Source organism: Homarus americanus, unplaced genomic scaffold, assembly GCF_018991925.1.
Source record: "Homarus americanus isolate GMGI-L3 unplaced genomic scaffold, GMGI_Hamer_2.0 scaffold48354, whole genome shotgun sequence".
Lineage (NCBI taxonomy): Eukaryota > Metazoa > Arthropoda > Malacostraca > Decapoda > Nephropidae > Homarus > Homarus americanus.
In genome coordinates this window covers 4,002,284-4,030,138 of record NW_024723833.1, presented here as the reverse complement: position 1 = coordinate 4,030,138, position 27,855 = coordinate 4,002,284, and positions in this window count along the sequence as shown.

Here is a 27,855-nt window from a genome sequence, read left to right as displayed (position 1 = left end):
AAACTACGCAAGAAACCTTTACCAAGAAGTCCAGCTGTGTGTTGGACAGAAACCTCTACCAATTAGTCCACACAGGTAGAAAACTCTCACCCTTAACTCCACTCCACGATAAACTAACTTCAGTTGCTGGTAAAATTTAGTTTATTTCTGTCCAGTCTCAGTGGTAAATGTGTAAATCCTCCAATATAACAGGTATAACTGTATCTCTTCTTATGGATCTTCTCATAATATAACTACGGGTATATCTGCCCAGAATTACAGCCAGATATACCTCCCCTCACCACAACTGCTCCCATGATAGCTTGACCTTCACACTCTGGTTAAATCACACTTTTACCTCACCTGACGATATAACATGGTCAGACTCTGGGTAAGTCAGGGTCGATCATACGTGTCCAGGATTATCCCTCGTTATAATCACACTGATTATACACTCTCTTATGATATACAGACGTCAGGTTCTCGTTAAATCAGGGTAATACGATTATATCTGTAAAGTATAATAACTAATTATACCTCTAATGAGAATACTAATTACCATCACATATATATCAGGCGCAGGTGAGAGTAAGATTAAGGTTATATCAGTAAAGATTAACAACAAAATATACCTCTAATTAGTAAACTCTGCCCGCTATTTATCAAAACCAGGTGTGGATAAAGGCACGGTTATATTATATAATACGAAAATAAATTATATCTACTTAGAAGTGTTCTTGGTCCCATGATATATCAAAATCAGGTGCAGGTAAAATCAGCGTTATATCGGTATAATATAAGGGTTAAACTTGCCACTTACAAAAATACTTGTTTATCATTATATAATAAAATCACCTCTAAGTACAGCTATTATAAGAGCTAAAGACACCTCTTATAAAAGTAGGCGCCCCTCATGGTATATATAAGACACCTAGATATATATGTTTACATTGTGGACGCTGCGACAACGTGACCTTTGGTGATGGACACAGGAGAAACGGGTGTCCACTGAGAGAAAGTTAACCGCATTATTTTGTTTTTGTTTTTACACTTTAAAGCGTCTTAACACAAGATTCTATCCATCATAAATAACTTTTCGGTCAGTGGAATAAGCAAGATGGTAACAATTTCAATAATAATACTAATACTACCACTACTACTACTACTACTACTACTACTACTACTACTAATAATAATAATAATAATAATAATAATAATAATAATAATAATAATAATAATAATAATAATAATAATAATAATAATAAATAAATAAATATAAATATTCTTAAAATAAACGCATCAATACTAATCTCAAAATAAAGATAAAAAAAAAGAATCACGTAAAAGAAAATTTAATTTGGAAATGTAAAATAACACATAAACGCTTCGATACCTTCCCTCAGCGTTTGATTTCCCAGTGAGAATTAAATTAGGTGACTGGTGGGCTGATGTTACGGTTCATTTATGTCTCCACCTCAACCAGCAAACAAATACCTTATTGTTCCGCCTCGAGCCATATATGAGGTTATTTCTTCCTTCTGTGTGTGAGAGAGAGAGAGAGAGAGAGAGAGAGAGAGAGAGAGAGAGAGAGAGAGAGAGAGAGAGAGAGACCCCCAGTAACCCATATCCCCATATTTAATTAAAGTATCTTACCACGTTATCAGTCATGTGTACTGTTTACGTCTGTGTTCCATTTTATTTATTTTTTGTTCAGTTTATATTAAAGGTCAGTCTGGGTTACGGTAAGTTAGTAGTTATGTTAGTTGGGCAGAAAATACATAAGTTTAAAACGAATATTTACTCTAGCTACTTTTTATCAATAATATTACAATATATATTTTTGTTTACTTGTAATAATAATGATAATAATAATAATAATAATAATAATAATAATAATAATGCCCCGTAAACGAATACACAACAACTTTTCTATACCATAACAATTGAAAAATATACCACATAATTATATCCTAGTTCACAATAATACTCATATATCAATAAATACCTATATTTGAAATAAATCCTGGTATTATTGCGTTTGCACACCGTTCATTCCTACCACTAATCTATTATCATATTCGAATAAGACGTCTAATTATAAGATAATTTTCATCTATTACATTACCGGCGGAAATATATAATAACGGAGATAGCTTTTCCAAATAAATTTCTATTTTCTTCCATTATTTCCCGCCATTATCGTCTGCCTCTCACCCAACACTGCGTGTCTCTCGCGTTTCCTTCACAAATTATGACGCGCATGCGTACCCATACACGTCACGCGGCCAATCAAAAGCGTTTTTGCTAATTCAGAGTATATTTGGCCCAATCAAAATCGAGTTTTATTTTGGGTATCATATTTTGAAATTCAAGTTCAGCTCCGACCATGGAAGTCTGCTATGGGTGTCACTTAAAGTATATGGAGCTGATTGCGAGTTTTAAAAAAAAAAAAAACGAGGAAACTATAGCATTTTTTCGATTGCATGGTGTTCTTCAGTAAAGTGTACTAAGAGCAAGACGGCATGTAAATATAGCAAAGACCAACATATGTGGCGTTGGGTAAGAATCCCAGAATGCAACGACGAACAAGAACCAGGCCAATAAGGTAAGAAATAGGTGATTCCACCATATGGTGAGAGTCAGTTAAGTTCAGTTAGGTTAGGTAAGGTAAGGTTAGGTTTTGGTTTTTCTAGTGTATGGTTGTGTATTTTTTAGTCACTTATCCACTTTTTTTCGGAAAATGTCAAACGAAAAAAAAATCGCTAAAATCCGGCTAATTTCCGCCACAAATGAAGGTCCTATTCGGTCTAAACTCACACAAATACACTAGAAACAAATATTTTTTACTTGCTAAAAGTGAACGGTGTGACAATGCAAATTTACCTAAATCTTTACACTTACCTTACTGAGTGTGAAATATATATCACTGAACAGTTGATTAATACTGCACATGGAACAAGATTGTCATTGTACTTTGTTTACTTAGTTCAGCAATTCACCAAAGCGCGGCGCTATTATCTTGGCATCACTGGTAACGTCACAGACCTATAACATCACCTCATACATCATCTTATCCAATTAAAGTATGATTTAAGTATTTAAAGTATCACAAGTTTGTTTCAAGTCATTTAAATAGTATTTTAAGCATGTGGTAAGTTCACTGCGATCACAATATTTTGAACTCGGAATGGCACTTTGCATCTTGCTTATTTAAATACTTCCCTGAGTCTGTTCAGCATATGAATTCATTTAAAAAAATCAAAATTTATTCTTATTGCAAAATATTACACCCGAGGTTGCAAAAACAATTATTGCAAGTGATTTTAAACGAAACTGTGTTCAGAGACAGACACTGATTGACAGACAACTCTCGTAATGTGGTGGGGGTCACACCTTTACCATTCCAGAAAATGAATTATTTTATCGTTCATACTTTATTCTTCCGCCTCAGTATACTAATAACAAAAAACTAAATAGCTAATGGAAACATTTTTTTCTTCGTTATTTTATAGACGGTAAAGCATGCAATATCTTATTTATAATAATTAATACTGTAAGGCACAACATAAACATCTTTACAAATCGCGTGACCACGATAATCCACCATGACCCAACGAAACTTTTCTAACCAAACCTAATCCATACACTCTTAACATTAATAATAATAATAATAATAAAGTCAAAGCCTTTCTTCATCTTTCTTCCCTTCCTTCCTCCTTCCCTCCATCATTCCGTCGGCCCCTTCTCTCTCTCCCTCACCCTCCTGCACTGCACCACCTCCCCGCCAACGATTCGATAAACCAGATGATTCGAATCGCCTCTGGAGAAATAATAATTGAATAATGAACGAACCGGCACCTCGATCTCTCCCTCGTGGCTACACCAAACCTCTCTCCCTCCCTCTCCCTCGCAGCTCTCTCTCTTTCTCACACCTCCCCCTCTCTATCCCTCTTCCTCCCCTCTTTCCGTTGACACCCTTCTAAATGTCATCTTTATTCTCACCTATTTTGTTTCCTTACCTATGCTCTCACTCTCTCTCATCGTAATTTCCTCTTTACTTCTTCATTCCTTCTCTTACATGCTCTCTTTCCTCTTTATTCTCTTTGATCATCCTCTCCTCCATGCCCCTTCACTGTTCTTCTCTTCTTACACTCATTCATCACTTTCTCCTCCCTCTCTGACTCTGTCTTCTCTCCACTACTCCCCCATGCCTCTCTCTCTCTCTCTCTCTCTCTCTCTCGTTCATTCTGCTTGTTTTCCCAGCTTTCTTTGTTTCGCTTGCTCTCGCTCGTTCTATTGCCCCCCCTCTCTCTCTCTCTCTATCTCTCTCTCTCTCTCAGCCACTTTAGGTAATCCGACCCATTAATTTGCCCATTACAGCAGCGATCAGGAACTTATCCACCTGCGGGATTTGTGATCTCCCTCGAGCCTTGCAATAGAGAGAGAGAGAGAGAGAGAGAGAGAGAGAGAGAGAGAGAGAATGTCAGTTTGTAATATCACTTATGGCAACACCTGTACCTTTATCTGTAAGTGTAAGTCACCCAATAGCTCTACCTGTACCTGTATCTGTACTCCTCGACTTTCAGTAAATGTCATGTAGGGATAAACTTTACCTGTACCTGAGAGAGAAGGAGAGAGAGCTAATCTTACTTTTATCTACACATGACCAGTGAAGACTGATTACCTGTATTGTAAGGCACACACACACACACACACTGGTACACATTAAACCCTTACACGTATTAATCACAGCTTCCACCAAGGCAACGCCCAGCAATTACGGAAACCAAAAAGACGGTCTGTTGTTAGCCAGGAGTAGAATGAACAACACAACTAATTACGGTCCGTCCCTGAGCCAGCACACTGTTAGGGACACGTCCTGCCGTGTGTGTCCCGGGCCGCCCTGTGAACGCGATAACTATTGAAGGAGATCATATATATATTTTTAAAACTTAGCAGGGTGTTGACGAGGGATTTCGGGGATATTTCGCGTTTCAAATTAAATGAACGACTACATGAGATGTGTAGTTAACTCCTAGGGAGAGAGGGAGGGAGAGAGGGCTAGGAGAAGGAGAATTTTGGTGTTCCTTTCTTCCTTTACTGAGACTTTCCCTTTGAACACTGTGGAGGGGGGGGAGGTAAATCCTCTGATAGTCAGCAACAAAGTGTTGAAGGATCCCAAACACAAGTTAACTTTTTAGAGGTAATCAACACATTGGAGGGAGATGGCCTAGGGGTCCCCACTCCTACCCTCAACTCTCCCCTCATCTCGTTATTTCTTTCCCGTCCCCTTCCTTCCTCTCTTCTCCTCACCTCCTTCCCCAGGAGACTCACAAGAGGGCAATACACTACAGTATATATAACCACATCTCATATGAACAACCATACTACTGAACACAAACGCTTTATTTCCTTCATCCAACAAGACCTGTATCGATTCTAGTTTCGAGTCGCTATCAGACTACTCAAACTGTGGTACACGAATACTTTATCTTATTAAACGAATCAAAACAGTCTGCTGCAGATATAAGGTGACATACACAACTCTCTTATTGAGAAATAACTGTTTAGAAATAGCTGAGAAATTCTATTACTTCTCAACACTGGGAATAATGATGAATATTTAAGAAACAATGATTTCCTTCACTTTACTAACCCGGAGAACAACGTGTATACTGCACGGGGTATTTTGTTGTGTGTTCTTGAGAGTAAAGAGCGGACAGATTGGAGAGAACTTCACACACACACACACACAAACACACACACACACACACACACACACACACACACACACACACACACACACACACACACACCATATTTCTGAGATACGTGTTCGTGTGTGTGTGTGTGTGTGTGTGTGTGTGTGTGTGTGTGTGTGTGTGTGTGTGTGTACGCGCCCCCTCCTTCTCCACTAGTTAGTTTGTGTACACATGATTATTACATTACAGCGCCTGTTTGACCTCCCCCTACCTATTCCCCTCCTCTTCCTTCTCCCTCGCCTTCTCCTCTCCTTCTTCTCTCTCCTCCCTCTCTTTGTTTCTCTACTTAATCTTCTTTCCCCTTTTCTTTCCCTCTTCTTCCTCCTTCCTCTATCCCCACCGATCACTTTCATATTCTCTCTCCTATTCCTCCTCGTGTCTCTTCCATGCACTTCTCTTCCCCTCTACTCCTATTCTTCACACCTTTTAACAAGATTATTTTAGTTCTTATTTTCTTCCCGTTTTCCTCATCTTCTCCCTCTACTCATCTCTCTCTGTCTCTGTCTCTATCTCTCTCCTCTGCAATATACTTACCTCCCCACTGATCAACTTAAACCACCTATTTCCCACCCTCACTTCCTCCTCCCACGTGCAGTCTCTCTCTCTCTCTCTCTCTCTCTCTCTCTCACACACACACACACACACACACAAAATACAGTATTTATTTGACTCTCTCTCTTCTTCATAGTTGCAGAGAGAGAGAGAGAGAGAGAGAGAGAGAGAGAGAGAGAGAGAGAGAGAGAGAGAGAGAGAGAGAGAGAGAGAGAGAGAGAGAGAGACCCAGCCAGCCTCCATCCAGCTCTAATCAAATTAACTCAAAACTTAGTAGTAGAGTTAGTGGTTGTTGTCGTCTTCACAAGTGTTAGTGGTTGTTGTCGTCTTCACAAGTGTTAGTGGTTGTTGTCGTCTTCACAAGTGTTAGTGGTTGTTGTCGTCTTCACAAGTGTTAGTGGTTGTTGTCGTCTTAGAATCTCTGAGAATCTATCTTTGTGTCAGGCTTAGCCCATTGATACATCCTCACATCATCAGTTAGGGGACAATTTGACGCATGTAACACCGAAACTCTCCAGATACACGTCCTAACTTATATACATCAGTTAGATACGTCCTCACATCACTAGTTAAGGGACCTTGAGACTCTCCAAATGAATGACCTAACTTAAGCACATCAATTAAATACTCGTATGTCCTCACATCATCAGTTAAGAGAGGGGAAAATTCCTAACGTAAGAACGGGCGGGAATTCAGGATCTGGTTAGTCCAATTACGACCATCAGCTGGCCTCTCGTCCCCTAGAGACGTGAGGCATTTTTTGCCCCGCCTTTACTGCCCTTTTGTTCCCTCCTTGTACGGGCCTCAGGGCACCATACATTACTTATTTACACCTGCGTCGTGGCCAATTACTTTGACTCCTACTTACCCTCCCCCTCCCTTAACCTACCTTTCCCTACCTACCCTCTCTCTTACCCTCCGTACTCTACGTCCCCCTCCCTCCCTTAACCTACCTTTCCCTACCTACCCTCTCTCTACGTCCCCCCCTCCCTCCCTTACCCTACCTCACCTTAGCACCCTGTCGCAGCCTCCGTCCCTTATCTCACCTCAAGTTCAGATACATTTTCTTGTTGTCAATTTCCTCTGTTTATTATGTCCTCTTCCCGTGATGTCCTCCACCCGTGATGTCCTCCACCCTTAATGTCCTCCACCCGTAATGTCCTCCACCCTTAATGTCCTCCACCCTTAATGTCCTCCACCCTTAATGTCCTCCACCCTTAATGTCCTCCACCCTTCATGTCCTCCATGTCCTCCACCCTTAATGTCCTCCACCATTAATGTCCTCCACCCTTAATGTCCTCCACCCTTAATGTCCTCCACCCTTAATGTCCTCCACCCTTAATGTCCTCCACCCGAGATATCTTCCACCCGAGATGTCCTCCACCCGAGATGTCCTCCACCCGAGATATCTTCCACCCGAGATGTCCTCCACCCGAGATGTCCTCCACCCGAGATGTCCTCCACCCGAGATGTCCTCCACCCGAGATATCTTCCACCCGAGATGTCCTCCACCCGAGATGTCCTCCACTCATACAAAATAACCGAAGATAGAATTTTCTTTTATCATTCTATCTAAAGCATAATTCATAAAGCTAAGTCTTATCTATATGAAACTTAGCAGATAATCTAGCTAAAGTGAGCATACCTTTTTATCAATTAATATCAGGTGATGAAGAACATGTAGGTAGGAGAGCCGCGAGCAGCTAGTAGTTACAGTACAAACTTTGTATCGTCACTTTCATTCCCTTTATTCGTCAGGCTGTAACAATTTGTAACACCTTCTCTTAATACACTCACATGTTCCTCTTCCGTAAAATAAAAGATAAAAATGAAACTTTATGTTAAATTCTCTCACCTATACAAACTCACTCCCCCTCCGGAAACAAAACACAGAGGAGTTTCTACGTTAATATAAACACTTATACATGCTAGTGATAATTATTATACACTTATATTGGTGTTATAGTAATTCCCTGGCACTTAGTAGTAATTCCCTGAAGTCTTATACAAAGTTTTAACAAGATCGGAAAACTGAAAAAACAAAAATCTTTGGGTGGCAACATAATAACACATAATTATCCCCCGCTCATCTAATTCCACATTCGGTCGTAGTTAGCCTAAACTTCTTAATTTTCCTCACAAACTTGTTGGAAAAACTTGACTTTGAAGTTTGTTAATGAAGCCTGTACAATGATTTCCCCGGCCGACGGTCTAGTAATGATGAGACGGAAGTCTTCCACCTCCGGATTCTCAAGGCTTCCTGCGTTAATTTTTTTCTAAGGACAAGATTTTCAAGAGTTAATGAGTCAATTTCTTTGAGGCATTAGATGTTTCCAGTTAAGTATTTAAATAATAGAATACATGTATAGTTACTGTACAAGTGATCGCGGACCCTTCGTGCCCTTGTGAGAGTTTGAACGCTCGTGACAGCTTACAGCGAATGAGGGTGCGCCAAGTCCGTAGACTTGCATCGTTTTCCATCGTAAATAAAATTGTTAATTAATGCCTTCCTAAAGAAACCATCGACATGGGACCAGGTTTGTTCCACTCTACGAATTTTTTGCGATTTTTCCGCCAAGTTTGATGAAAAACGATTGGGCCTTTTCGGCTGGCCAGAACAGACAGACAGACACACAGACAGACAGACACACGGTTATTCCTATAGTATATTAGATAGTCTCATTGACATCCCAACACCATTTTTACTGCTCGACACGTCATAACATTACCACTTACAGAAAAAAGAGTTATCGTAGATTCTCCAGAAATCCGCAAAATTCTAGAGCGAGGACTTGAGGGATTGTCTTGTTATTATTGTTATTATTATTATTATTATTATTATTATTATTATTATTATTATTATTATTATTATTATTATTATTATTATTATTATTATTACGCCCTCTAGGCGGCAACACCTACTATACGATGGCTCGGTTGCCAGATAGGGTATCATAGCGCCCCTTTCCAATATAGATATATCACTGCCGAAATTACTTTGCTATATAAGGCCCGAGGCGCTTTAGTTTATAGATATTATTTATTATACGCTTTTATTGTGGGCCACTTTTCTTCTTTCTGTCATTCCTATCTATTTTTCATTTATTATCATTTATTAAGTTTTTTATGAGGTGTTCATATGTCCTAGCACTTGCGATTATGAGAGAGAGAGAGAGAGAGAGAGAGAGAGAGAGAGAGAGAGAGAGAGAGAGAGAGAGAGAGAGAGAGAGAGAGAGAGACTTAATCATCGTACAAGATACTGTATAGATAAAATTAGACAACCACTATCACCACCAATACAATATCCGTCACCATTATCACCATATCAACTAACACAATTGCTATCACCACCATTGCCAACATCACCACCTATAACCACCACAACCGCTACCCACTACCATTATCTCCAGTACCACCACCACTAATCAGCACCAATATCACCACCACCACTACTTCCACCAGTAACACTATCACCCCCACCCCCCTTCTCCCCGTCGTAACCTTTCACTATCGCCAGATGAGGAAGAAGATGTAACAAAAGGTCTTAAAAGAAAACTAATTCCAATTCTCCCATTACCGTCACACTCCTCTCCTACACCACTAAAACAATGGGTCAGCTGTGTGGGTTGTGGTGGGTCCGGGAACGTCACACCAACCTAAAGAATGGGTTGAGGTGTGTGTGTGTGTGTGTGTGTGTGGGTCGTGATGGGTTCAGGCACGTCAGATCAACCAAAGAATGGGTCGTGATGGGTTCAAGCACGTCAGATCAACCAAAGAATGGGTCGTGATGGGTTCAAGCACTTCAGATCAACCAAAGAATGGGTTGCGGGTAAGCCACATGAGCCAAACAATGGGTTGGGGTGGATGTTGAGAAGTGGTCCAGGAACACTAAATAAACCATAAAAAAAGGTTGAAAGCCAGGATGCTATATGTCAACCTTCCCGCCCAAACAAGGGCGAGGCATATGGATTTTGGTGAGTCCGGGTGCCCCAATTCAACCCCTAAATAGACTGAAGATAATTATTGGGTCAGTACAGGAGAGTAGGTCAACCGAACACTGGACGAGAGATAAATCCCTGGGCTCACGTACGACGAACCCAAGAAAGTAGAGATGATGGGTACGGGTTCGTTATATCAAAAGGTTCGCAGGAAATGGGTACTGCCACAACGAACCCTGAACCTAACGTATGACTAAGAAAATAGGTAAAATAGATCAGAGGTGAGGAGAAGGATAGAAAATGAATGGGAGGATGAGAGGGATACAGGGAGAAAGGAAGGGAGAGAGATATAGGAGGAGGAGGCAAAGCGAGAGTAAGAGGAAGGAAGAGGAAGGCAGAGGAAGCGAGAGAGGGGGGGGGCAAGAATAAGTGGAAGAGAGAGAGAGAGAGAGAGAGAGAGAGAGAGAGAGAGAGAGAGAGAGAGAGAGAGAGAGAGAGAGAGAACACCGTCACAATACTTCCACCTTCCCAAACAGACATCAATAAGCTACTCAATATTTAATCCACTCCCTCAGTTTACGAGAGGTGTTCATCTTACAACCACACCACCCTTCCCACCTCCCATCACTCCACATACACATAGGGTTAGAGAGTGGTAGTAACTCACAGTGTCTTCGGGCATATTGGTACATGGGATACTGTTTACGTTTTTATTACGGTGAAAATACACGGCGACAGAATATGAAGTGATGATGTTAAAATAATCTCTTTCTGATACTGATGTCTTCCTGATACTGATGTCTTCCTGATACTGATGTCTTCCTGATACTGATGTCTTCCTGATCCAAATGTCTTCCTAATACTGATGCCTCCCTTATACTTCTGTCTTCCCAATGCTGATGTCTTGCTAATACTGATCTCTTACTGATATTGATGTCTTCTTAATACTGATATCTTCCTGACACTGATGTCTTATCGATACAGCATCGCATACCTCAACCTGTTATGACACCAGATTTACCATATTCAATATCCAATCTAATCTCTCCTCAATGAACCAGGTTAAAAAAAAAAGTGAGAAAACTTCAATAAATATCGAGGTATAAAGTATACTCAAATACATCCGTGTCTATCATGTTCACCTGGGATAAAGATTCACTTGAGTTTTTATTGATCAACGTTTCAAAATTCTCTCCTCTCGACACATGAAGATGATCTAGTGTGATTAGTTTCTAAAACGTTGTCGAAAAATACACCTGTTGATTATTTCTATTTCCAGGTAAAACACGTGGCAGATGCTGATGTATAGAAATATGAATACTGTCTGTCTAGTCTCCCAGAAAGTGAAAAATTACGCAATAATTTTCAACGTTTGGAAACATATTCTTAAACAGCCTCACCCAGTTGATCATATAGTAAGAGTTAGGACGGTGTATCGTGGTGTGGAGATCAGTTTACCCTCATCAACCTGAACCGTGGAGACTGGTGCTTACATCCGACTAAATAAAAATAGGCAACTATTTTATAAACGGGTTTAAATTCGTTCTGTCGTGTACTGTTCTTTAAGATACACTACGCGATAAATGTTGATAACTGACCTCATGAGATAAATCTTATTATTTTTAATCACGTGGCAATATTAGATATACTGTGGTGAATTTCATTCAACTTAAATAAGGGAACTGTGTCAAATTACTGCTGGTAGATTCTCAAATATTCTCACCGTGAACTGATGTATTTCAGGCCATTATACAAGAGAGTGTTGACATCCTCACCACAAAATCAGCGCTTTGCTGTACAACAATGGTGTGTGATTTATAGAAGCCCGCAAATGTGTGGGAAGTTTAATGATAGCCATGTCTATATTGGCCTATCTGTTTGTCTGTCTCTCTGTTAGTCTGACCATCTATCAACCCTCTTGTTTCCGAAAAGTTCCTGGGGCTTGTACACAGTTACGACCAGTCAATAGAGTCTTTCCCATATATAGATAAGAAGTTTCCTCTTGACTCTGGGGTCACTTGGTTAACCTACATATACTGTACAGACACATTCTCACACACTCCAGCAATGAATCGTTATTGGTGTCAACATACATTTAGAAAATTATTTACTGTTCTCTTACCTGTCTTGGTCAGCCTCTTCTGTCTGAGTGGGCTGCTCCCAGCCTGCAAGTAAAGGAAATGTATATCAACCTACGAAATCAGGTTATTAAATCTATTGTTCACATGATAACATTTTCAACACGTTCTCTAATTTTTAGTCTTCTGGGTCACATTTTACATATTATTAAAAATAATTTCCCAATAGGTAAAATTTCGATAAAATTCTAATAAGACAATTTGAAAACACAACCTCCACTTTCTACACAAGGAATTATGAGCATTTGGGCTGTTTCTTACTAATCATAAATACTGAACTGGTCATAACTTCCAGTGGTTGAGTTTCATATATTGCTGTCATGAGGTGAGAGCAGGAGCAGCTGCTGACGCTATAAATGTGTTGTGTTGTGGTGTCTTGTAAGCTTACCTTACTGTGGCAGTGTCTTAGCTGAGGACTTGAGAGCACTGGAGGTGTAAGCTCACATCACTCAAGAATCTCACAGTAGTGTAAGCTCACAATACTAAAGGGTTTTGTTGTTGCATTATAGAATTAAAACGAGCTGAATCTCTTTCACATTCTCCATTTTATGTCTTGCCTTTCTGTGTCTTATGGTTTTGTTAATTAAAGACATCATTACCATCCAGCGAAATAGAGACAGCCGTAGATGTTGGCTTTAGATTGGTTAAGAAGATAACTTATACAAAGTGTTCCTGATTTGGCGCGTATCTCCATTCTCGTCTTACCGTCACGTCAAAAAGGAGGGTGGGAAAGTAAGGGAAAGGAAGGGTGATAAAAAGGGAGATTGAAGGGAAGGGAGGGGAAACAGTCAGTCCTGCACACGGCACATCAGGCAAGTAACGTTCAATTGAAGGGACTGGACACACAAGTTGAGCACTTCCAGGAGGCCGTTACCTAACCTTGTGCATATAGATCAGGAAAAGGGAGAAAGGGCACGTGACAGGGAGAGGGAGAAGGAGAGAGTAAGGCCTGGGACAAGATACATCAGACAGTTAATCTTTCGTAAGGGTTTAACTGCTTGAACTATATTTACACAATAGACGATTTCTGCCTACACGTGCGCATCCAATGTTTTAATTTCCTTCACCTCAGACAGTGAGATGGAGTGTGAGTGTGAGGGAGGGATAATAAGGGGTAGTCAGACGAGAACCTCGATGGAAGGACCCACACACACACACACACACACACACACACACAGGTCAAGCAAAACATTTGGGTGGTCGCTACCTAGGCGTGTGTCTCCACACCTGAATTTCCTCCAGTTCAGCCAGTGAGAGTAAGGCCGTCAGGGGAGGGGGGGAGGGGAGAGGTAAGGGAGAGAGGGAGAGAGGGACAACAGGCGGGCGAGCGGGCGGGCGAGTGAGAGTGAAAGAGGGAGAGGGAGAGTCAGACCTGGACACGATGCATCACGCACGTAATGTCAGGTCTTATTCAATTGTTTAAACAAGGTCCCCCGCGGAGAGGAGCGACGTCCCCGTACAGAGGCGCCGCGTACCCCGAGGCGCTGTAGTAAGAGAACCTTTCATTAGCCAGCACCGCCTTTCATTTATGTCCTGGATGTCGGGGTAGATCAAGCACGAATTAGAAGGCCAGATGTACCCCAGAGTGACAGCACAACACACCCAGGCGACTCCTGCCAAGAAACTTAATGATGAAGGGCACGATGAAAGATAAGGCGGAGGAGGAGAAGGAAAACGGGGGAAGATTAGATGATGATGATGATGATGAATAAAACTTGTGATGATAGTAATGATGATTAAATATGGTCATAATGATGAATAGAGTATTAGTGATGATGATGATGATGATGATGAAGAAGTTTAAGTGGATGATATAATAATGTTGTTGAAGTTTATGTGGATGATGTTGATAATGATAATGAAGATGATGATGATGAATAGATGAAAGATGACGATGATGGGAGAATTCATAATAATAATAATAATAATAATAATAATAATAATAATAATAGGAAGAAGAAGAAGAAGAAGAAGAAGAACATCAGCTTGCGTGAAGAGACTGGGTAAACGAGATTTGGAGAACTATAACAAAACACATCTATCACACCAGTAAGAAAAAGCATGTATGTATGTATGTATGTATGTATGTATGTATGTATGTATGCTCCTGCCTACGACCTCCTTATATTACTATTATTATCATTATTATTATTATTATTATTATTATTATTATTAATGATCTTTCTCTCCTTATTTATGTCTTCTTTCTCTCTTTCTTTATCACTTTCTCTCTCTCTCTCTCTCTCTCTCTCTCCCGCTTCCAGAAGACAAACGTAGTTAGTAAAGACATTCTGGACACACACTTGCAAGACGTTTTTCTTTTTAATGGGATGTTAAGAAGTGTTGCTTTGTGTTGCTGGCGACGTAATGTTGTCTCTCTCTGTTTGTCTTCCTTTATTCGTTGGTTCTTTATTCTTTCACTATCTTTCTATAACACACCTAAAACACATAAATGCATCTATCTGTCTATCTATCTATCTATCTATCTCATTTAAACGGTCATTACAGCCCCATTATGCACATACATAATATTTACTCTCAAGCAAAAAAAAAATCCAAATTTTCAGTAAGGAATTTTACACATTTACGGTCACCGAGAGCCCTCAGTACCGAACAATATATCACTGTATACACTTTTAACACCTCTCTCTATTACAAACATTCACTCAATAATATCACAGATCATAAAATAGCCCAGAGATGATAAAATGACCCCCCGACTGAAGAATAGGGGGAAAAAATGATTACCTTGGAACAATGCACCATTCCGAATTTTAGGAACTGGTGTAGAGTTGATAAAAATTCTTGTTGTTTATGAAATTCTGACATTCGCTCATGTTCCTCATGTTCCGGGTTTTTGTTAGTCTTTTTTTTGGGAGGAGGAGGAGGAGGTCTTTGCTGTTAGGATGAATGTGGCGTCATAAGAAAGGATTTTGTTAGTGCTGTTTGTCTGTACAGTAAATAACAAACAGCGATGTATGAATGTTGTCTGGTACCACCAACTGATGGATGCCTTAGTCTATGAAGGTGTATAGTACTGTATAAGTGTTATTTGTATTTTGTTAATTCAGGATTATCGGTACAGTTACATATACAGTACCCCCCTCCCCACCACCCCTCCCTCACACCTCCCCCTCCAAATATAATAATAAAAATAAAAATATAATTAAATAATTCGTCGCCTTCAAGCAACTTAAGACGTAAATAAAATCGTAACTGACCTGACCACCCATGTACAGTGTGACCACCACCCATGTACAGTGTGACCACCACCCATGTACAGTGTGACCACCACCCATGTACAGTGTGATCACCACCCATGTACAGTGTGATCACCACCCATGTACAGTGTGACCACCACCCATGTACACAACAACCACCATGTGTGGTGTTTAGAGTATGACCACCACCTATGTACAGTACACTAAAACCCCCCACGTATACAGAACAGCATCTCTCCCTCCTCCTCCTCCCTCCCACTCCTCTTCGTGAATGGAGAGAACAGAGATAAATGGAAAGCAAAAAAAGGAGGGACAAAAAAGAATAGAGAACAGGAGATGAGGATGAAAATTGTGCATCTGAATGAGGGTAAGAGGAAGGGCGGGGGGGCATGTGTATGGGAGAAGACTTAGGATGAGAGAGAGAGAGAGAGAGAGAGAGAGAGAGAGAGAGAGAGAGAGAGAGAGAGAGAGAGAGAGAGAGAGCGGGGGGGGTTGGAATGTGAGTAGCCGACAAGAATATTTGGTAGGAAGGGTTGGAGTGTGGGGTAGGTGGCTGGGTGGGTGGTGGTAGAAGGAATAAGTTAGGTTAGATTAGGTTAGATTAGGTTAGGTTAGGGTTAGTTAGGTTAGGTTAAGGTTAGGTTAGGTTAGGTGGACGCTATCGTATTTTGCCTCGTTTGAGTGAAGATTAGATGATTAGCTTTTAATGTTTCTGCTGGTCAGGTTGTTTTGTTTGGATAGGTTGGGTAAATATTAAGCTGGATAAGATTAGGGTAGGTTAGTTATAGATTAGGTTATGAAAGATAGGGTGAAAATTGTCTAGATTAGGTGAGGCTAAGCTAGGTTAGGTGATGGTTAGACCAGGTAGGGCAGGCGGCGGTTAGCAATGGTAGATAGGTGGTTACAGGCTTTGTTGTTACATGTAGGTTAAGTCTATGGTAGGACACATGTTGGTGGTAGATAACAGTGTGAGTACAGGTGGGAGCGATGTTGAATGTCAGAAATGTCATAGTCGACAAGAATATTTTGGGGAGACAGAACAGTACAGTGCTTGGTCAACTGGCTCACTGCTCTGTCCTAATAATAATTCCTAACCTAACCTAACCTGACTTAACCCAACCCAACTAACTCCTGACTTAACCTAACCTAACCTAACCTGACAACCTATAACCTAACCTGACTTAACCCAACCTAACTTATGACTTAACCTATCTTATTTAACTTAACCTAACCTAACTTTACCCTGACTTAACCTATCTTATTTAACTTAACCTAACCTAACTTACCCTGACTTAACCTAACCTTGACTTAAACCCAACCTAACTTACTCCTGACTTAACCTATCTTATTTAATCCTAACCTAACCTAACTTACCCTGACTTAACCCATCTTATTTAACTTAACCCAACCTAATCTTACCCTGACTCTAACCTAACCTTAACCTAACCTGACTTAACCCAACCTAACCTAACCTGACTTAACCCAACCTAATCCTTACTCCTGACTTAATCCCATCTTATCTTAACCTAATCTAACCTAACTTTCCTGGACTTAACCTAGCTTATCTTAACCTAATCTAACCTTAACTTACTCCTGACTTAACCTAGCTTATCTTAACCTAATCTAACCTAACTTTACCCTGAATTAACCTAGCTTATCTTAACCTAATCTAACCTAATCCTTACCCTGACTTCAACCTAGCTTATCTTAATCTAATCTAACCCAACTTACTCCTGACTTAACCTAGCTTACCTTAACCCAATCTAACCTAACTTACTCCTGATTCTAACTCTAGCTTATCTTAACCTAATTTAACCTAACTTACCTTGACTTAACCTAGCTTATCTTAATCTAATCCAACCTAACTTACTCCCCTGACTTAACCTAGCTTATCTTAACCTAATCTAACCTAACTTACCCTGACTTAACCTAGCTTATCTTAACCTAATCTAACCTAACTTACTCCTGACTTTAACTTTAGCTTATCTTAACTCTAATCTTAACCTAACTTACTCCTGATAACTCTAGCTTATCTTAATCTAATCTAACCTAACTTACTCCTGATTCTTAACCTAGCTTATCTTAACCTAATCTAACCTAACTTACCCTGATTCTAACCTAGCTTATCTTAACCTAATTTAACCTAATCCTTATTCTGACTTAACTCCAGTTTATCTTAACCTAATCTAACCTTAACTTACTCCTGACTTAACCTAGCTTCTCTTAACCTTAATCTAACCTAACTTACTCCTGACTTAACCTATCTTATCTTAACCTAATTCCAACCTAACCTACTCCTGACTTAACCTATCTTATCTTAACTCAATTCAACCTAATCCTTACTTCCCTGACTTAACCTATCTTATCTAACCTAATCTAACCTAACTTACCCTGACTTAACCTATCTTATCTTAACCTAATCTAACCTAACTTACCTGGACTTAACCTAGCTTATCTTAACTCAATCTAACCTAACTTACCCTGACTTAACCTAGCTTCTCTTAACCTAATCTAACCTATCCTACTCCTAACCTAACCTAACCTATCAAAACTTATCCTGTCTCAATTTGACCCGCCAAACCTAACTTAATCTAACCTAACAAATAAAGCCTGTGATTGGATAAAGGTCGCGATACATCCCACAGGTGAGATAGGGGAGGTAAGAGAAGTGAGAGAGAGAGAGAGAGAGATAAAAAAGTGAAAGTCAGAAAGGAAATAGAAAATGAAAGAGAGCGTGATAAAGAATAGAGAAAGAGGAGCAAGCATTATGGAAAGAAAAATTATGAAAAGGGGAATGGGAGAGAGAGAGAGAGAGAGAGAGAGAGAGAGAGAGAGAGAGAGAGAGAGAGAGAGAGAGAGAGAGAGAGAGAGAGAGAGAGAGAGAGACGTAATAGACCAAGAACCTAATAGATCAAGAAGCTAATAGAGCAAGGATCTAATAGACCAAGGACTTAATGGACAAAGAACCTAATAGACCAAGGACCTAATAGACCAAGGACCTAATAGACCAAGGACCAATAGACAAAGAACCTAATAGACCAAGGACCTATTAGACTAAGGACCTAAAACTAATAGACCAAGGACCTATTAGACCAAGGACCTAAAAGACCAAGGACATAATAGACCAAGGACCTAATAGACCAAGGATCTAATAGACCAAGGACCGGTTGTAGACCAGGGACCTAAAAGACCATGACATAATAGACCATTATCCTAATGGCCAGGATATTGGAGCAGGACTTTTGGAGCAGGATCTGTGGGCCAAGGACTGAGGGCCAGGACCTACAGACCAAGGGCCTATTAGACCAAGGATCTAATAGACCAAGGACCTATAGACCTAGAACCTACGATGGACTAGGACCCAATAGGACTAGATACTCTCAAATATACATCTAAGACCCATCATGAAGAGAGGTGGTAACGATAGTCTCGGCGTAGTTTCGAGGCCATTTGAGCACCACCACCTTTGAGCCGCAGCTAAGTGAGCAATTAGATCCGTTCTCACATCTCCAATCAGAGAATAAATCGAACATACGATCCTTTGAGTATCGATCGTTATGCCTATTATGTTAGTCTCTCAGGAAAAGTAGGAAAAAACTGAGCACCGAGGAATACTTAACAGTAAAGGGAAACAAAAATTGATACTGTAAGACCTAAAAGTTGGGGAATAAATAACTGGGAAGGAAATTTAACATAAATAGGAAAATTATAAGGCAGGGAAAATTAAACACCATCGGGAAAAATTCAAGTAGGAAAGAAATGGACACAGGTAAAATTTACATCCAGGTGAAAAAAAAAGAGTAAACACTGAAAAAACCCGTACACCCAGGGAAAAAAGTCCAACCTTAGGGAAAAACTACATCCTAGGGGAAAAAATTTCAAAACTCCCCAGAAACACTGACCAATGACCATTACAAAATGGACGACAAAAAATTATGGACCTTTGTGAATCAGGCAGCGGTCCAGCCGGAGAGAGAGGAGAGAGCACACACACACATAAATTCTGAAAAATACAGATAGATAGAACATAAGAACATAGAATGGAGAAACTGCCGGGCCTATTGGTATACTGGGCAGTCCGTTTACAACCAACCCTATTGCTCATATGAGCATCAACCTATGTTTGAAGCAATTCAGCGTATTCGAGTTAATGATGATATTGGTAACTTGTTCCATTCATCCTACTCTGTTTCCAAACCAGTGTTTACCTATTCACGCCTAAATCTAAATTTGTCTAATTTAAAACCATTATTCAGAGTTCGCTCCTGGTTGGATAATTTAGTACCTTTGTAATGTCCCTTTGTTTAGCCTGTCTTCCCACTTATACACCTCTATCAGGTCGCCCCTCGCTCTCACGTCTCTCAGGAGTGCAAATTAAGGTGCTTTAACCTGTCTCTATACTCAAGGTTCTAATGCGGGATTAGTCTTGTCATTCTCCTCTGAATTCTTTCAAGGATTCTATATCCATTCTGTAATACGGTGACCAGAACTGAACTGCGTAATCAGGTGTGGTCTAAGAGCAAGATACAGTTTTAGGATGACCTCGTAGTCTTGTAACTAACACTCCTTTGTATGAACCAAGTACTTTATTAGCCTTATTACGAGCAAAAACATTGTTTACTTGGCTTAAGGTTCTACTTATCATTACTCCTAAATCTCTCGCAGTCAGTTCTCTATAGCATCGTTCATCTGGTATCTGGTTTCCCTGTTTACATCTCCTATACTGAGTACTTTACATTTGTCGACATTGAATTTCATCTGCCATTTTTCAGACCATTCGAAAAATTTGTTTAGATCTTCCTGTAGTTTTGCTGAGTCCTCGTCAGATTTAATAACGTCCTATTTAGTGTCATCAGCAAATTTACTTATGTTGCTGTCTATGCCATATCTATGTCGTTTATGTATATAATAAAAATAATGGTCAAGTACTGAGCCGTAGGGAACTCCACTTGTGACGTTGTCAATGGGACTTAGTGCCGTTAATGCTCACTCGCTGTTTCCTGTCCTGTAACCACGCCTAATCCATTTAAGGATGTCACCTTTGATGCCATGAGCTTCTACCTTTCTAATTAGTCTTTCGTGGGGGACTCTGTCGAAGGACTGCTAAAGTCGAGATATACCACATCATAATTGTGCCCTCGTCCACTGATTCGAAACTGATGAAAAGAATGTTAATGGATTAGTTAGGCAAGAACGTCCGGCTTGTGAAGCCATGCTGGGAATCATTGAGCAATAGGTGCTTCTCCGGTGATTTCGAATAGAGTTTGAAATGATTGCTTCCAGTAATTTGCCTACTATTGATGTTAGACTGATTGGGCGTAGTTAGAGGATAGTGATCTATCCCCTTCTTGAAAATCGGTATTACATTCGCTATCCTCCAGGATTCTGGTACTACCTGTTTTAAGGACATGTTAAATAACTGCTAAGGGCATACTAAGCTCTTCCTTACATTCCTTTAATACTCTGGCAAATATCTCATCGGGACCAGGTGACTTATTAGGCTTTAGTTTGTCTATTTGCTTACTAACATCGTTACTAGTCACTACTATCTCACTTAATTTGTCACTATCTCTGAATAGAGTCGTGCCTCGAGTATCATGTTTAGATTTCGGTGGTGAAACTGTTGAAATATTTATTCAAATTATTGCTCATTTCTCCGTCGTTATCAGTGAGCTCGCCGAGTCTGACCGTATTGGTCCAATCTTTCTCGTGTTTTAGTTTGATACATTTGGTAGAATCCTTTGGGGTTTGTCTTCGCCTCCTTGCTATCCTTACCTCATTATTCCTCTTTGCTTTCCTTATCTCGGTTTTAACTCTACTCGCCAATACCCTATAATAGTCCGGAGGTGAATTTCGCCACGATTTATCCTTCTACCTATAGCCTTCCTTTGTGTGATGTTCTTTAAATAATTATTTATCCATTTAGGGTTATTTGTCTGATCTGAGATAGAAAGATAGATAGATAGATAGATAGATAGATAGATAGTTAGATAGATAGATATATAAATAGATAGATAGATAGATAGATAGATAGATAGATAGATAAATAGACAAAAACAGATAGATAGATAGACACAGACAAAAAGGAGAGAAAAAATCAGACAGATAAAGAAAGTGAGACAGAGGAAAGAGTAAGAAAAAGAGAGAGAGAAAGGTGACACCAGGATACTCTAGGGCGGATGGGCTTAACTTTGTAAATTGTGGCAACAGTCAAGTTTAATAGTGGAATCAGCAGAAATATACTGATAAAAAGACACACACACACAAACACACACACACACACACACACACACACACAACACACACACACACACACACACACACACACACACACACACACACACACACACACACACACACACACTCACTCACCTCCTCACACACTTTCTCTCTCTCATAATATAAAAGAATGGCAACTTTACATTATGAGATGTCCAGCATCTATTGTTTGTAACCCAGGAATCTCTCGTAAATGTGTGTGTGTGTAATAATAATAATAATAATAATATTAACGGTTTATTGAAAAGTTCTGCGAAGGCTGAAAATATACATTGGACATAAATGACTATACATACATTGGTGGTTTAACAAAAGCCTTCATTAGAAAGGTGAAGGAACATACAGTGAACAAACAGATTAATGTAGGTGTTGAACAGCAAACACGTAGTGTAGTAACTCCTCCCAGATGGTGTTAGGAGGGACCTCACGTGGTGTAGTAGTTCCCTCACAGATGGTGTTGTGAGGGGCTCACGTGGTGTAGTAATTCCCTCACAGATGGTGTTATGAGGGCCTCGTGGTGTAGTAATTCCTCACCGATGGTGTTATGCGGGCCTCGTGGTGTAGTAATTCCTCACAGATGGTGTTATGAGGGCCTCACGTGGTGTAGTAATTCCCTCACAGATGGTATTATGGGGGCCTCACGTGGTGTAGTAATTCCCTCAGATGGTGTTATGAGGGGCCTCACGTGGTGTAGTAGTTCCCTCACAGACGGTGTTCTATGAGTGAGGTGTGGTCCCAGGCCTTCCTATCGTAGACGGATTAACTTCGCTGGTTGTAGGGTCGGGCCGTTATCACTGGGTACCTGGGACCTCACTGTGTGAAGGTCAACAGGTACCACTGTTACTGTTGAGTTGTTCTCACCGACTTAAGCACTGTTCACCACTGTTCACCTCTGTTTAACACTGGTTCATTCCTTTCCTAAATGAAATAGTAACTTCTGGCGTGAACTTGTTGATATTCCGGTGGGGAGGAGGGTTCAGGGGAGGGAGTTGGTATGGGCCAACAACAGTTGACCTGGCTGCTCCGAGAGGCGCCAGGTACGTCTGAACCTTCGGTGGTCAAGGATGTAGTGTGTGTGTGTGTGTGTGTGTGTGTGTGTGTGTGTGTGTGTGTGTGTGTGTGTGTGTGTGTGTGTGTGTGTTCTCTCCCTTCACCGCATCAATAAATCCTCCTCTCCCACACTCGGTATTAACTAAGGGAAGAAAGTATAAATTAAATTCCCTCTTGTCACACTCACTGAACACCATCCTGGAACACCTGTCGAAATAATCATCACCTTTAAGGGTTAAGTTATCAAATTCCTGGACCCGGGACACAGAGGCTAGACGGGCCACAAATAATCCAAGAAAAATATTTGCCTTTATATCATATATAGATTTATACTATAATATATTCTGAACCAAAAAATAACTTGACTCTACACCAGATTATACACATCTCTATCATTATGTATAAGAGGAAAAATTTTAACTGAATTATATAACTGAAGGTTCCGAGGTGCTACAAAGGACCTGTGTCAATACGGCTTTATGTTTGATCAGGAGCAGCTCACCAATAGTTACCCTGGATATGATGGCATCAGGTAGCCCCCACACACTCTACCTGAACACTAACACTGACAGTCTTTATATATTTATTCACTAGATTTTCAGTAACCTAACTCTATCTGTTTAGTATCTGACCAGTGTCCAAATGATATCTAACTCTAACCTAACCCAACCAAACTTAACCTAATTATAATGAAAACTAACTTAACCTAACCTCACCTAATTCATCCCAACTAAACCTACTCTAATGTAAACTAACTTAATCTAGCTTAATCTAACCTTACCTGATGTAAATAACCACGGTTTAGCAATATAATAATTTTATAACAATCAGTTCGTATGACAGCTGACCCGCGTTATAGGTAATGGTTAGGTTAGCATTGATTACGGTAAGTCACAATGTTAGGTTAGGTTAGATGTAGGTTAATGTAGTATAGGTTAGTTTACATTAATTGAATAGGTTGGTTTAATTTCAATTTGTTGTAGTTAGCTATGTAAGGGAAGATTAGATTGAGATGATTGTTTAAGGGAAGTCAAAATTAAAACAAAAATAAGTTTAATTAAGTTAGTTTAATTTACACTAGATAAGGTTAGATTAATTTACGTAAGAATTAAAAAAGTATTGGTTAGGATGAGTGTGTGTGTGTGTGTGTGTGGTAATTAGTGATAAGTATAATGACAACAACAAGGATCACTCAATCAATCAGAGTACTGTTCTCACATTCGAGGGTTGGCGACCACAGTCCTCCACTCTAAACGTTCTCCGGCTGTTTTCACCAATTATCTAAGAAGTTGCATCTTTCTCGGGTCCCAGTTTTAAATATAATTCATCATCACAGTCTCTGCCTTCCCTGGCTCCTTACCCTCAACTTGCCCATTAATATTTCTGTTATTACACCCCATCCCTAATCATATGACCAAAGTAACTCATTTTAATTATTCTATAAATTGCAACCCAAAGGCCTGCTAATAACAGAATAAAAATGAAAAAAAATATATTAAGATTTCTATAATTATTATCTTGCATTAGTGTATTTTTATATTATTATTTTGTATTGATAGTAGTAGTAGTAGTATATTGTAGTAGTAGTAGTAGTAGTAGTAGTAGTAGTAGTAGTGCTATTGTTTTATTATCATCATCATTTCAATATTAACAGTATCATTGTCACTATTATCATGACTGCATTACACAATCATTACTCCTATCATCACCATGTCACACACAAACTTATATACCGTTCATTTCACTGCTGAATTTTTTCTTCCCGTTGCTGGAGATCACCTGCTTCCCATGCACTTTCTTAATTCGCCAAAAACTTTCACTTTCCCTTCATTTAAACTACTGCTGGTTATTTAAAGTGTCTTAATCTCGCCGAAACTTTCTCCGGCAATTTTCTTGAGACGTTTCCTTCCTGTTTCACGATATTCTCTCGATGTACTATATTACCTAAGTTTCTAATCTCTCTCTCGCCTTCTAACAGCTTTTCAATTTTCAACGAGTTTCATTCGGGAACACGGTACATAGGTTTTAGCTACAGGTGGTTTTTAATTACAGGCGTGGGTGTTCAATGTTTTTAATGAGGCCTACAGGTAGGTATAGTTTTTAAGGTGCAACTGTAGGTATAACTTCTTCAAGTTTACCTAATATGTATTATTTCCTGATACAATAAAAGTTATACCTAGATTATAAACCTTACCCAAGATAATCTCAACCCCAGCACCAGCACACGAGTACACCTTGTTGTATCACCAGACATAACAATAGCACGGAGAGACTGTATAGTTAATGCACCATCAAGTACAACCAAAGTAAAGGGGAATTTAAAAACACTGTTACCGTAAGCTACTAGATAGATACACCTACACAGCGATTCATTTATATCAATCTATAAACATCTACCAGCCATTATAGGAGTTTATTTTATAAGAGAATAATTCACATAAGTACCACCTCTTAGTGACTTAGAATGATAAACCCAGGTTACACTCTTCATCCTCCCTGCACTCTCTCTCACCTTAACTGTGAAATGTCAGAAACTACAACCTATGTTATAAGTTTACACTAGAGAACACAGTGTATTAACAGTGAAGGAGTTCGTGTCCTATACCTTGGCACAACGGTGAAGGAGTATGGATCTTATAAACCTGTTGTAGTGAAGGAGTCTGCCGTCTCCTATACCCACAACAGTGAAGGAGTCTGTCCTCTTGTACCCACAACGGTGAAGGAGTTGCTGTCTCCTATACCCACAACAGTGGAGGAGTTCATGGGTTCTCATACCCACAATGTAGAGTTGCATCTTATAAACCCATATTAGTGAAGGAGTCTGTTCTATTATGTCTACAATAGTGAAGGGAGTCTGGCGTCCCTATACCTAACGGTGACTATGACCCTTTAATAACAGTGAAGGAGTTCGTCTCATACCCATAACAGTGAAGGAGTCTGGCGTTAAAACCAACAGAAGAGTCTGCTGTCTTATACCTGTTAACGGCAGAAGGAATTGGCGTTTCTCCTATATTATATATTTATTTTTATCAGTATGGTTCGTTCCTATATTACATAATAACAGAAGGAATTGTCTCCTAAATACATAACAGTGAAGGAGTCTGGCGTTCCTATACCACAACAGCTTAAACCGCACAACAGGAATAGTTTGGTGTCTCCTATATAACAGAAGGAGTTGGTGTCTCCTATACCATTTTTTTTTAACAGTGAAGGAGTTGGTGTCTCTATACCTACAATATGAAGGAGTTTGGCGTTCTCATACCTAATAGTGAAGGAGTTGGTGTCTCCTATACCTACATACAGGAAGGAGCTGGAGTTTATAATCTGTTAATAGTGAAGGAGTTCTGCGTCTTTCTATACCCACAACAGTGAAGGTTCTGGAGTAAACCCATAAATAGTGATATGTCTGGAGTTTTATAAACCCATTTTTTTTTTTTCATACATATGAGTTTTTATAAACCCACAACAGAAGGAGTGTTCAAGGAGAACCATAACAGGAAGGAGTCTGGCGTCTCCTATACCTACAATATGAAGGAGTTCTGTCTATGGCACACAGTGAAGGGAGTTCATGATAAACCCACAACAGTGAAGGAGTCTGGCGTCTTATAACCCAACAGTGAAGGAGTTGGAGTCTCCTACCCATAGTACATGTGAAGGAGTCTGGCGTCTTATAAACCCATAATCAGTGAAGGAGTCTGGCGTCTTAGAACTCATATATTAAATAGAAGGCGAGAGTTCCCTATACCTGCGCACAACACAGTGAAGGTGTCTGGCGTTCATATAAACCCATATATGTCAGAAGCGAGTCGAGAGTAAATTACATAATAGTGAAGGAGTTCAAGCGTTCTATACCCACAAAGAGTTCATGTCTTATAAACCCATATTAACAGTGAAGGAGTTCAGTTTTATAAAACCCGTTACACAACAGGAAGGAGTTCAAGGTTCATATAAACCACAACAGATATGAGGTTTATAAAACCCACGAAGGAGGATGCGGAAGTATACACAAAACAACACAGCTTGGTGGTGCGTTGTACTGGCCAACAGGAACATGGCTGCCGCCGACAACACCAGAGACGAGGTGACGGGCCTCCCGGCCTGCCTGGCTCATTGAGGCCAGGCGAGGGGCGGAGCTTACACCCACTCCACTCCCTCTAGTCACTCCTTTCACTACCACGCCCACATTGATGTCTTCAGGTCTGTCCATAACCCGCCTTCCTGTCTATTTCCAGGCGTGTCTGTTCATTTGTTTATCTGCCAGCATCTACGCCATGAGTCCTTCATAACCGCTCATAATATCCATATAAGCACGCCCATATCATCTATAGCCACACCCATCACTCATAATCACGCTTATAAACTCATATAACCATGCCAATATGACATGTAATAACGCACACATACCTATAACTAAACTCATATCACCATATACAACTACCCATATCATATAATTATGCCCATGCTTATTACCCATAATATTACCCACATTACTATAAATAAAACCAAAGCATTGGCTAACCACGCCTATCTGCCTCACAACCACGCCTATCTGCCTCATATCCACGCCTATCTCACACATCCACGCCTATATCACTTATACCCAAGACCATAACTTGTAACTCCCCATAAGATTCAGTACCTATGCCTATATCAATTGGCCATAACTTCTCACACACACATTGTACAGTCATTATACAAGGTAAGTACAATTAGTATATGAGAGAATATTCACTTCGGTAAATCATTACTTAAATATATATAATCTTACGAGTTAATTTCTTCATTTCTTAACTATTCATAATTCATATATTTAATATAGAAATAGAAAAAAGGAAATATGATTAACAAAATCTCAGGAAAATTTATTTTATGACAAAATTAACCATCAATTAAATGGATCAATTACAGCAATACGTAACTGAACGAAGTATACCGA